At 35.6% G+C, this 12515-nt stretch overlaps 1 protein-coding gene across 2 annotated transcripts in view; it reads right to left on the bottom strand.

The window, feature by feature from the left end:
• The window catches only part of LOC113232782 (ecdysone-induced protein 74EF), a 320596-nt gene extending 308343 nt beyond the window's left edge, over positions 1-12253 (bottom strand). For both annotated transcript variants that reach the window (XM_026467573.1, XM_026467572.1), the window contains exon 1: positions 12041-12253. The gene's annotated coding sequence lies outside the window, so the exon portion shown is untranslated. The remainder of the gene's footprint in view (positions 1-12040) is intronic.
• Positions 12254-12515: the final 262 nt, after the last annotated feature.

Here is a 12515-nt window from a genome sequence, read left to right on the forward strand (position 1 = left end):
TGACTATGGGTTTTAACATTTGACTCCTTTGCATACAGCTGATTCCCGCAACCTTTACAAGGTCCACTTTGTGGCTGGTCTGTCCACACTGTGTCTTCAGGTACGCGGTCGTTACTCGACAAATCCACTAGAAAGATCGTTGTAGTGATCTTTGGGAGGCTTATGTCCAGCAGCGGACGTCTTTCGGTTGAAATGATAATGATGACGATGATTTGACTATTTTTATAGCTTTCTCTTCATTGAACAGTGTCACATCTCTAGTGTTATTTTGGTAAATGCCACAGATAAATTCCCTCAGGACGTTATCTGGACGTTGAACTTGTCTGTTGCCGTATGCTAATTTTAATGTGTATTATTATATAATACTCACTATTGTTACATTATTATAATGTATTTGCTTTCTTCTTCCTATTGTTTACATGGGCTGTAATACATTATTGGATTTGTGTTTGTCGAAAATTACGATTTATGGCTATTTGCGGCTAGATTGACCTGCCATTTTTTTAGATAAACCGTACCATCGCCTATGTCATCATCGCTTGGCAATAGCAGGCTTTACACAGACACTATCGCACGTGATACAGCAATTGTGTGCGATTGAGCGCGCGTGTAAAGACGTTGGAAGGGAAAGGGTGTGACAATGTGACTTCCTTACATCGTCATCGCACCTTTTTATCACCTTTTCTCTGGTCCCTGGCCGCTTGTTTTCAAATTTTGAATCGTTCTTTAACTCCTTTGCATCGCCATTGTCTTTTTGTTTCGTTCCGTCGTCACTCCCTGCTTAATTCTTAATTGCGTCTATCGATCGAGATTAAGAGAGAGATATTTGAGAACTGTGTCAACCTAAATCATGTGCTAATTTTAATGTTAATACCAATCTGTAATTCTGTATAACTTGGTCCTTTTGGGGTAAGCGTCTACTTTATATTCGTCCATAAGCAACACTCGCCAGTTTCACGCGGTCTATCCTGCGCTATTAGCCTTAACACGGACGCTCTTTCCGTTATAACAAAAATAAACACGAGCTATTGCTAGCGAAAAAACGTTAGTTTCAAAAATTTCAAATAGGTAATCGCGCACGATTGCGCGTTTGTTATGTTTTCGTTCACCGAAAAGCTCATGGTCAGTTTCAAATTAAATCTCGCACATAAATTCCGAAAAACTCTGCAGTAAAAGCCCATATTCAAACCCACGGTCATCTTCTTGAGAACGATAGGTCATACCATTAGGCAGGCAGGCTTTTTTATATAATTTTATAATAACAAAAATACAATTAGTGTACAAATGAACAACAAGAGCACAGAGTTCAAGCTACAACAAGCTACTACAAGCTACGCAAAGGTAATCGACATTGGCGGGCTGCTTTTCACCGGTACTCGCATCTACCTCATTCGAAGGTTAGTCTCATTGCTTTAATTTAAAACTAAAAAAATTACAATAGGCTGTAGAATCTTAGTTTACTGGGTGAATTTAATTTCGCGCTTCAAACTTTGAAAAGAATTAAAGTATTTATCAATATGAACAGTTTTAAATTTAGGAATGACTGAGAATGCGGCAAAAACGACTGTTTCACACATTTTTTCAATTAATTGGTGAAAGTAAGAACCCAGTTTTTAAGGTGACTTTGGTGCGGTCGGATTATTCTCTTCCAGTCACTAAATGACGCATTGTACCATGAGAATTTTAAACTCGAATTTGTTAAAATGAATCGGAATCTTATTAATGTCTTGTGAATTGTTTAGCTATCAATAAAACATTCTAACTAAATTTACTTAATACACAATACAAATAAAACATGACAAATACAAATAATAATAACAAAAACCTGTGACATGGGTCTAGGACTCCGCTATAAAGGCCATAACGGTATAGGATACACAAAAGATTAACAAAGACAAGAAACATTAGTAAAAACGATACTGGAAACACAATCAATACGCCAACACACGTATCCATAACATTTGCAGTGCCACTCAGAGCTTTAATATCAAAACCTGAGGAGCACTGCCACTGCGTCTGTCACCCAAAGACATAACTTGACAAGTCCTTCAACCCCTTCAACCTTCAAAACCGGAAAGCAGTAATGCACACATCATTCGACATAATTCGACAGAAATAGTACATAATTTTATAAGGAGCTCTACTTCTAATACATTTACTAATATTTTTCTTGAAAAAAAAACAAACTACTGTTATTTTTGCTATATTTTAATTTACATATGTTACATTTTCATAAATATACTGAGAGGTCAGTGTAAAAATGTTAATTCTTTAAACTTATGTCTCAGAGACACTAACACGCTTCTGGAGAACACACATTCTACTCGTATTGATATCGGTGAAATTATTCCAAAGCAAAACACCGTACGCCACCCAATTGTGAAAGTAGGTAAAGTAAACCAACTTAGCGGTTTCTAAGTCTGAAAGTTTTCCTTTTTATATTGATCAATGTGCCATTCCGTAATACGTAAACAATCAATAGCTTAAACAAAATGTTGTTTCAGATGGAATGAAACTGCGGAATAAAAAATATGGTAGGTGGTTTCATAAACACCCTCGAATGGCGTTCATAGCCCACACGAACTCTTAACACGTTTTTATTATTTACTCAAAACAATTATTCCGCCGCGGAACATTGACTCGAAATCTTTTTACATTCTCAGATTTTACATGTAATTTTAGTAGTACTATTGTTGTATATAAGTATCTCACATATTAATATGTACGAGTATAGAAACAAAACAGGCTCTACATAATTCTCAAACAAACCATATCATCGAATTCCAATGGCCTTGCCCCACACAGGCTCAACAAACTAGTTCCGGAGTCGAAACCGAGCGTGTTTAAAAAAAAAGTAAACACGACTAGACACTAGCCGCCTACGTAATCCAAGTGACGTTCCACGTTTGAAATTGGACTTTCACTTTCAGCTGCGCTGGCGCAGTGACCGCGGTGCATTGGGCTACACACGGTTCGACACGATCTCGATTCTGTATGAAGCATAGCGTGTATATTTTAATTTCAATTTTTTTTAAGGCAGGAGAACAATGATTAAGTTACTTCACGTAAAAATTCATTGTTAAAATAGGTGTGCATTTGACGTCCAATTCACCTGATATTCGTATAATGCCTATTTACTGTCGCCTTGAAAAGGCCCAAGTCATAGCGTCAGAGAACAAATCTGCAGGCAAGGAATTCCATATACTTAAATGTGAAAGCGTAACGCTTCGTGTGAATGTGCGCAAGCTTTGGCATGTCAACAACATAGGGGTGGAACTTTAACCTACGTCGAGTCCCTCGATGCATGGTCTTGTATATATGTAAATTTATAGATATATACAAGACCATACACCGATTTATACATATATATCAATCTTTATCTTAACATGACAATTTAATTAGACTATTTTTATAGGGAAAACTAAGTCCAAACTCAAAACACCACAATTTCGTTTATCTAAGATAGACGATTATTTCATGGATTCCGGGGCATATTTAAGATTCTCATTTCCTAAGTTTAAAACTTACATTAAAATAATTTTCATTGAAAAGTCATATTACACAATAGAAGTCATATTACACATAGGTGTTAGATAAAAATGTATGGAAAGACGACATGCCTCTAGATTCCACACAAATACGATTCAAAGTGTATTCCACAGTATTTAAGTTTATTTGTAAAGAGCAACCCTTCCTTTCTTGCTCCTTCTTCTCATGGAAGTCAGCACTTTGATGAGCACTAGCTTAAAAAATCTCATTTTCAAGTGTAAATTTATTTTACCTATTTAAGATACCTGAAATTACAAAGTGTGTATCTCGAATCGCAAATACATGCCTTAACAAATCAATTCACGTCATTTGTTTAACGATCCACCTGCTTTTATCAGTCAGTGTGTAGCCGTGCGCGGGCGCAGTCGTCACGGAAGCCGGTAATTAGAACTTTGATTTAGTGCGATTAACGATTAATACTACCTTCGTTGCAGCTACTCATAATTTCTGGTGATTACGAGGTTGTTTACATTCATTGTCTCGGCAAGTAGACTCACTAATTGTAATAGAACAGTCTTAGTGGAGAAAGAAGACTTATTTTCGGATATAGAGTTGTTTTGTTATGCACGTATGCCCGTTCTTTTAGATAGTGTCCTGTATTTAGATCTGTAGGAAGAAATTTCTGTTAGAAATAGAAATAAGGACCTTTTGTATGTATTTTCCTTGTATTAAATGTGACTTTTGTATTTTTTCCTTTACAGTAAAGTATTCAATAAAAAAGCACCTGCCATTTCCATTAACAAATTAAATATTGAAATCTTGTGCATTAACTGGAGACATTAAAATTCACATTTTAAATGTTTATTTAAACTTGCTTATTTGTTATTTAAAATGGCTATGAGCAGTGAGGAGTGGAGGAGACTACGCCGACAAAAGTCTGGCTCTTAAATAAGATGAATTTAAAGTAGACACATGACAGTTTTATTTTATTGTTTATTACATTGCATGTACTATGAGCCAAGTCGACGAGTTACCACCATAAGGGTTCTTTTTGCGTGCAGGTAACAGCTTATTCGTTCTTGTCAACTAATTGCGTCTAAGGTAGGTTTCCACAAAAACAAGGGTCAATACAAACGAGGGTTTGCCCGTAGCTAGCAACCAAAACTGTTTTGGGACTGGGAAGCCTTTAGCTGATAGTAGATAAAAACTATAAAAATATTGTAAGGCGCAAGGCGATCCCAGTCCGAAATGCATTCTTGTAATGCCTTTATAGCATGTATATCGCAAAGAAATATATTCATAGCCTTTTTTCTTACGCTGAAAACATGCTCGCCTTTTGAAACAGTGTATGTTATGTAAAATGCTGTCTTGCATGCACGAAATCAGCTTCTCACGTGTCCTCACATCCATGATTCCACTTCCTCACCTCATATCAAATAGATATTATTTTATTGCTCACGTACAAGACCAAAGACAGTACAAAAACAACATAAAACTAATGTGGGCAAAGGCGACCTTATCGCTAACAGCGGACTCTTCCAGACGACCTTTGAGGTAGAGGAAAGCTAATTAGAGCAGGAGACGTAGCGTACCAATGGCAAAATTTGAAATGTACAAATAATAACTTACATTATATTATTATCAAATCTATGAGTTTTAAAATTTTTTCATCAAACGCACAACCTTCCTATAGAAGAATAAAATAACCTGAGAATTCGCTGTTAAATCGAAAACACGCTAAAACGAAGTCAAGATTCAGCTATGTACAAGTGTTCGAGTGAAAGTGAAGCTTGATGCAATTGATTTAATCATTTATTGCGGATTACACGACGAAAGTTGTACCATGACGATATTATATGATCTTTGTTGATGATGACGAAGATGATGGTAATCGTTAATAGGTTTTATTGATGTTAGAACAAACATGTTGCTTGATAAGTCCACTCCAATAGAGGCAGATATAAATCAAGTAATCTTTATTCATATCGCACTTTATAATCTGATAGGAAGAACAATGTCAAATTATTACTATAGATTTAAATGCAGACATATCATCACGCCTGCCTTCTACTGTGGTATGCAGAAACTACGGACTATCACACGCTACACTCCTGGCACCAGTCTTTTCATAGACGCCCGTTTATGCTTGCTACCTTTGACCTGACATTTTAAATGACATTCTCTATCTGATTCAGATATCTACGTCGAGGTCAACCTTTCCTGACCTTTACCTCTACATTTTACTCGCTTTCTAGCGTCTTTTTTTCAAATATGTTGAGGATTCACTTTTTGATGTTCAGAAATTAAAGTTGACAAAAACAATGTTCTAAAATTTTAGTTTAAATATATATTTATGAAATAAAAACATGTCGGCTACGGCATCTGCCCATTTGAACACTTATTTACGTTAAGTAACTCGAAATACCATAAGACAATAAAATATAAAAAATTAAAGAACGTGAGTAATTTGATTAACTCAATAGAAAATTATAATTCTTGGGCGGATCTCTACCTTCCACCTAGCATCGACAGGTTGTTAGCAATTGTCCTTCACGACGTTTAATGTTATTTATTAAAGTACCCCTCTATATTTAATAGTCTTGGTGGCCATTTAGTGTTTTTGAATTTTTATGACATATGTCAAGACAACTAGTCAGCAGAATTTGATAATAGATATAATAGATAGTAACATGTTAAAATTACCTAATATTCCTTTTTTCTTTTTTTATTTCTAAATATGAAGTGACGGATCTAAAAAGTAGTCGTGCGCCTAATGGTGAACTAAACACCTGTCCATAACAGTTGCAGTGCCACTCAGAGCTTTAAATCGCAAAGATCTGAGGGGCACTGCCACTGCGCCCGACACCTTGAGACATAAGTTGACAAGTCTCATGTGCCTGTAATTTCACCAGCACCTTCAAAACCAGACTACAGTAATGCTGACATTACTGCTTGACGGTAGAGCCCTTCAGATCAAATGGCACGAGCCGGCTGCTACTTTAAACAGTATCTATGTACTAAAAATTTGGTATTGAAATAGTATAAAAAACATACGTAGGTAGAGGTGGAAAAGTAACATACGGACGACATATACACATTTTCCTTACCAAGTAGTATAAACGTGTACAAATAACTATGTAGCATTTATTTCCATACAAACACCAACCTTCAAAGCGAGATTATAGTAATATCAGCCGTGGTACATCCCGATATTGCCAAGGCCTCGATATCTTATATCCGATAATATTTCTGTGATTACTACGTGTAAGTATGTGTTTACAAGTTTGTTAGATTTATGGGTGAAGTAACCAGTATAAAATAACAATTAGGATGCTGTTTGATTGCTGTCGGTGTGACTGCATTTAGTGTGCAGCCATGTCGACGGCACCCAAATTGCAATGCTTGGTTGCAGTCTGTGTATTAAGGTAAATCGATCTATAGGCACATTTTGATTAATGATGATCAATGAACATTACGACAACAAATATTTTGGTCGTCTCTGTTTTTTGTTTCTTTGTTTTTTTCACAATTTTTTGTAACACAATAAATTAGTTTTGTAACACAATAAATTTAGCAACATTAGTTTGAAGAGTTCCCAAGTTTACCGCTAGATGGCATTGGCATATAAACGCAATTTCTGAATCGCGATGTTAAGATTTTCCCTAATGACCTGTAACTAGTATTTTGTATGAAATTGGTCGATTCAACGATTGCATTTCTACGGTTATTCTTATTGCTAAGTAAACATCTCGAACTCGCGCCTATCTTTCGGAACAGATTACGAGAACAACTCTGGGTGAGCGCGCCGCCCTTGCATCCCTTTTATTGGACACATGTGTATTGTAAGCTTCTGTACAATAACTCAAGTCTTCTTCACCGAATTCCGTCGTTTGATTCCTGGACGTAGTAATGGGGCACCAGCTAGCCGAGCAAGTCTCTACCACCCTCTACTCCCCCTCCTACTATAGTTAATTTTATTTTTTTCGAATTTTGTTTTTTATTTCTTTATTTTTTTCGCAAAGTTGTGGGATGATAGTATTAGTAAATAAAATAAAGCTATTTACATCAAAAACAGCAAATGACCAAAAAATTAAATTGGCGTACTGTTCATTGGAGGTATGGTTATGATATTAACTCATACCCGAATAATGCGCCTGCGCCTGGAAATTCGTAATCACTTCAATGCCTAGTCCTACCATTGAACTTTAAAACTAATAATAGCTCATGAACTCATCACTAACACATTATCATTCTCATTAGGGTCATTTCTAAGGACCAATGCGGGTTTGGGATACGTTTTGCAAAGATCATCGTCAGCGGCAGGTATTCCTACCAAACAATCACAAATACACGTAACATGGAACTTAAAGTCATAGGTACACGTCTCGGATTCGAACCGCGAATATCTCAATTGAGAAGCAACCGTTCTGCCACTGGGCTACCACTGCTCTACAAATAAAAATCAAGGATAATAAATTAAAAATCTTTACGTTCTAAATCACAAATTAATCTACATTTTAAACTAGTAGAGAGGTTAGGTGATGATAAAGCGCTCATTTTTCTTTGTTACATGAAGTTACATAAAGCAATAAGTATACTGTACTTTTTTATCAAGTAAGACGTTCACTATCTCGCATATGAAACAAACACTCGATGTTTTGTACCATTAGACATGAAACGGTAATGAAAATTGTTTAAAATGTAAAATCCATTTGTAAACAAAAAACAAAGTGTTTACTTGCCTTCGCAAATTGTTTAAGATAATGACTACAAAATAGTTTAATTTATTATTTATTAATTAAGCGGTCGTTTCTCATTGTAATTTTCTTAGATAATGTGTAAGGAAATCATCATGATGAAACCAGAACGTTGAAGAAGGTTCACAACCTTTGGGAAACTTAACTTAATCCCAATACACAGAAGAGACTTGCGCTCTACAGTGGACGCCATACTGATTTCTGCCGCCAAGTAATAATGTGAGCGTTACTGCGTCCCGGTTTCGAAGAGTAAAAATGCTGCTGAAATTACGACTTAGGGCGCTGGGTGTAGCGGCAGTGCAGCCCCTCAGATCTTTGCGATTTAAAGCTCTGAACGGCACTGCAACTGTTATGGACAGGCGTGTCGCTTATACCAGGCACACGACTTGTTCATCCTGTCACCTGGTATATAAAAAACAAATGTTGAACGGGTGGGACAAATAAATATTGTAACAAATGTTTATTTCTTTCTCATTCTTCAGGGGAATCTGCTTTACAAATGAGTCGTAGACTGTGATGAATGTGCCGATTTCTAATGCAATTTGTTGATCTATGAAATAAATTTAACCCTAGTACTGACACCAGACTCTCACAATGTAAATAACAGTAACAAAACTCTGTATTCTAGTCCTACGTAATAAACTTATCATTCATTCATCCAAAGATTATTTGTGTAAGAGTTTCGTCTATGGAGACAATTTGTCTCCATTTATAAATTAACAAAAACCGAAAAACAAAAATGATTAGATTTGAAGTATAGAATAAAGTTCTATGGCGTTGGCGTTGATGTCGTGGACATACACTTCAGTACAAACCGAATTCTGTATTATCTTATGTATTATATATCGTTACTATAGTTTAATTTATTACTATAGTGCATTAAATAACATATTTGAAGATTTTTTTATGATGCCAAGTGATCGGACGAACAAGTTGTGCGCCTGGTGTTAACCGACACACCTGTTCATAATAGTTGCAGTGCCACTCAGAGCTTTAAATCGCAAAGATCTAAGAGACACTGCCGCCCGCCCGTCACCCTGAGACATAAGTTGGCAAGTCCCATTTCACCAATATCTTTCGCGACCGAACGTAATAATCTGCTTAGTGGCAAAAATAGTTAAGGTAGCAGTACTTTCCTGGACGACTCTTGTGTTTGTTGATAGAAAAGCGCGACCGTAAACACGTGTGTGAAAATGTATATATAACTGCGTAATTGTATGATAATTCCTCAAGGTCTAATAAAAAAAACGTGTTACTCATCGCCGACGTCGTAATGACAAATTTTCTAACGCTTCTCTTTTTTAAAACATCACGCTGTATAAACATATATATATACAATGTTGGCTCATATAGTACGTACAGTCGAATACAATACAAGACAGGCTACCACGGTTTGTAAATGAAACAGGATTTCGTCACAGCAGACGTACTTACACGTACGTCATAGCTCATTGCATAATCACATGCAACAAGCTACGGCGTACAAAAATAAGCTCCCCTAGTTAGCTAAATCTATATTCAAGTGCACATAATAAAATCTAAGAATTTAAATAACAAGAAATATGTCTACACAATGTAACTTCTGGTCCCTTGTATATTTACACCACACAATACGATTCCCAACGGCAAGTCATGCCTAAGAACTTATTTATTCAACTTACTATTGCAGTATACTTACTAAAGCCTACTACTAAGTTGAATAATTTCTTAGGCTTCAATGGAAAATGTTTTTCATTTCATTAAGGCACTTATCAGAATCCTAATAAGAAAAATAACTTATTTTTATTACCGTAAGTTCTTACTAAACAATAAGTTACACCTTGTCAGTGGCTGAAACACCAAGAGCTAAAAAAAGTGAGGTATGCGCACCATAAATTACCATAAAGTCACTTTGATGTATTCGACGTCTAAAACGTGTGTTGTCTTGGAGGTCTGTGAGTTTGGATAAAAAAAGTTCCTGGGGATTATGTATTTATTTCCTGGAAATATATAATAACAAGCTGCTGCTCGCGGCTTCGTCTCCGTAAATTTAGTACCTTTTCTTATTATAATATCAAGTGATTGGTGCGGCGAACAAGTGCGCCGGATGGTAAGCTATACGCCTGTCCATAACAGTTCCAGCGCCTCTTAGAGCTTTACATCGCAAAGACCTGAGGGGCATTGTCACATGTGCCTGTAATTTCACCATCACCTTTACTCTTCAAAACCGGAACATAGCAATGCTGACATTACTGTTTGACGTCAGAAATAAGTAAGGTCTTTCACAAGCAACTCTACTGTTACTAAACCTGTACTTACTTCGAGACCTACTGTGCTATACTAATTTTCGTAGTTTTATTAATTTTCTACACAAACTGTAGTCCCCTATTTCACCCCCTTTATTTTTGTGACATTAAGTAGCCAGTGTGCTTCGCCTAGCTCCCAATCTATGTCTATATGTAACTTCATCAAAATTGGTTCTGTTGTTTACGCGTGAAAATATAACAGACAAACAGAGTTACTTTCATGTTTATTATATTAGTTTGGACATTCCCAATGCCTATCGCAATTTCATTACATTCGTTATTCAACTTTCAATGAATAATCATTGCGTCTTTTCCTCGTAGCAAAGTTTTACCTTCGTCGTAATGAGTTATTGTAGTTGTCGCTTATAATTATTGCAATTACCAGTCGCTTCCTGTTCTTTAGACGACCACATCAAAGCTGCTAGTCGAGGAAATGCGGACGTACAATAAATACATAAAGAAATCCTACATTTTTCTGTGTAATACGTTTCACTTGAATCTTAACAGTGTTAGTGAGTAAATAAGTTTTGTTAGATAAGTATTTGTCTTTATGCCATTTATTAAACGACTTCAAAAAAAATGGAGGTTCTTAATTTGTCTGTATTTTATTTTTCTATGTGTGTCACGCAATTATTCCGGCATTTGGACCGACTTTGATAATTCTTTTTTTTTGTTGGAAAGAGGGTATCCATCCATCTCTAAGGGTAGTAAACTAGGGGATGAATCCGGTTTAGCGCACTTTCCGGTAACCTATTTCAATAAAACTTGGCAAATAGATGTAATTCACAAACTTTTGAGGTTAGTTTTTTTTTTTAAATAAAAAGTTGCAATTATTTTCTTTGAATTTACACATTTGAATATTGTGTGAGTAATTACTCGTTTTTAACTGCGTTATTTGCTTATTCATTTCCACTTCATTATTTATTTACATTAGTATTGAAAAATTTTAAAAATGTATACTTTAAATTAGCAATATATAAGAATTGTTAATTAAAACCAAGTAAACCTTAAAATAACATCTAAACATTTCTTTAGGAGAAAGTGAAAGACATTCTAACAACTTGCATAGGTTCGCGTAAGTACAGTTATATACTCAACGTTATATAACCGACGCTATTTATTATTTCAAAATATTTTTTTTATAATAACGATTTTAATGTTACCACGTTGATGTCTTTTGAATGAAGCCGAAATATTTTGCCTTGAGGTGACCTTAAGTTGGTTTTTTGATTGTAAAATATAGTAATTCAACAAATATAAAGATATCTAGAGTTAATTTGGCAACCAGAATTATGAGTAATTATTTGTTATTACAAAATGCTGACTCTATATTGCAGACGTATCGTTACTTTTTGTCTAAAATGCAAATTTTCTTACATTATTTGTGTCACTTTTAGAATTGAGATCACCAATTTTGCGTTCCCAAACATATGATCTGACTTCCAAATAAACTTTGAACTTCAATTTGAAACGAACCACCACTTGATAATTCGAAATTTGAACACTCACCAATTCCAAATCGCAATCCAAAACACAAATCCGTCCACAAAATGCACACTTCCAAAAAAAAAGAAAATAAGTTTCCAAAATTCCTTCAAAACACAACACTCCTGTCACTGTCAGCTTTCGAACTTAGAACGCGAGCGTTCGAAATGTTAAGGTGGCACACCGCGAGCGCGCGACCGTTTGGCAGCGCGGGCTTCGAGTCACTGAACTAGGCGCGGGCGGTGTGCGCGCGTGAACCCAAGTATTATTTTCGTTTTATCATTGTTTTATACTGAATTGGGTCAGTTAGATCTTATATTTTTGGTATTTTTTCAGGGTACAAATACATCTTGTATAAAACTTCTATCTCCTTTTTTAATAACGAGCAACTCGGCAACTGAAACCTTAAAACTTTCTAAATCGCAGTGTTAACTTCATTTCATCATTAAAAAACAGTTCAATTGGAATTAAATATAATATACGGGCATACATTGGTAGC

The sequence above is a fragment of the Hyposmocoma kahamanoa genome, unplaced genomic scaffold, assembly GCF_003589595.1.
Source record: "Hyposmocoma kahamanoa isolate Upper Pololo Valley unplaced genomic scaffold, ASM358959v1 78, whole genome shotgun sequence".
Classification (NCBI taxonomy): Eukaryota; Metazoa; Arthropoda; class Insecta; order Lepidoptera; family Cosmopterigidae; genus Hyposmocoma; species Hyposmocoma kahamanoa.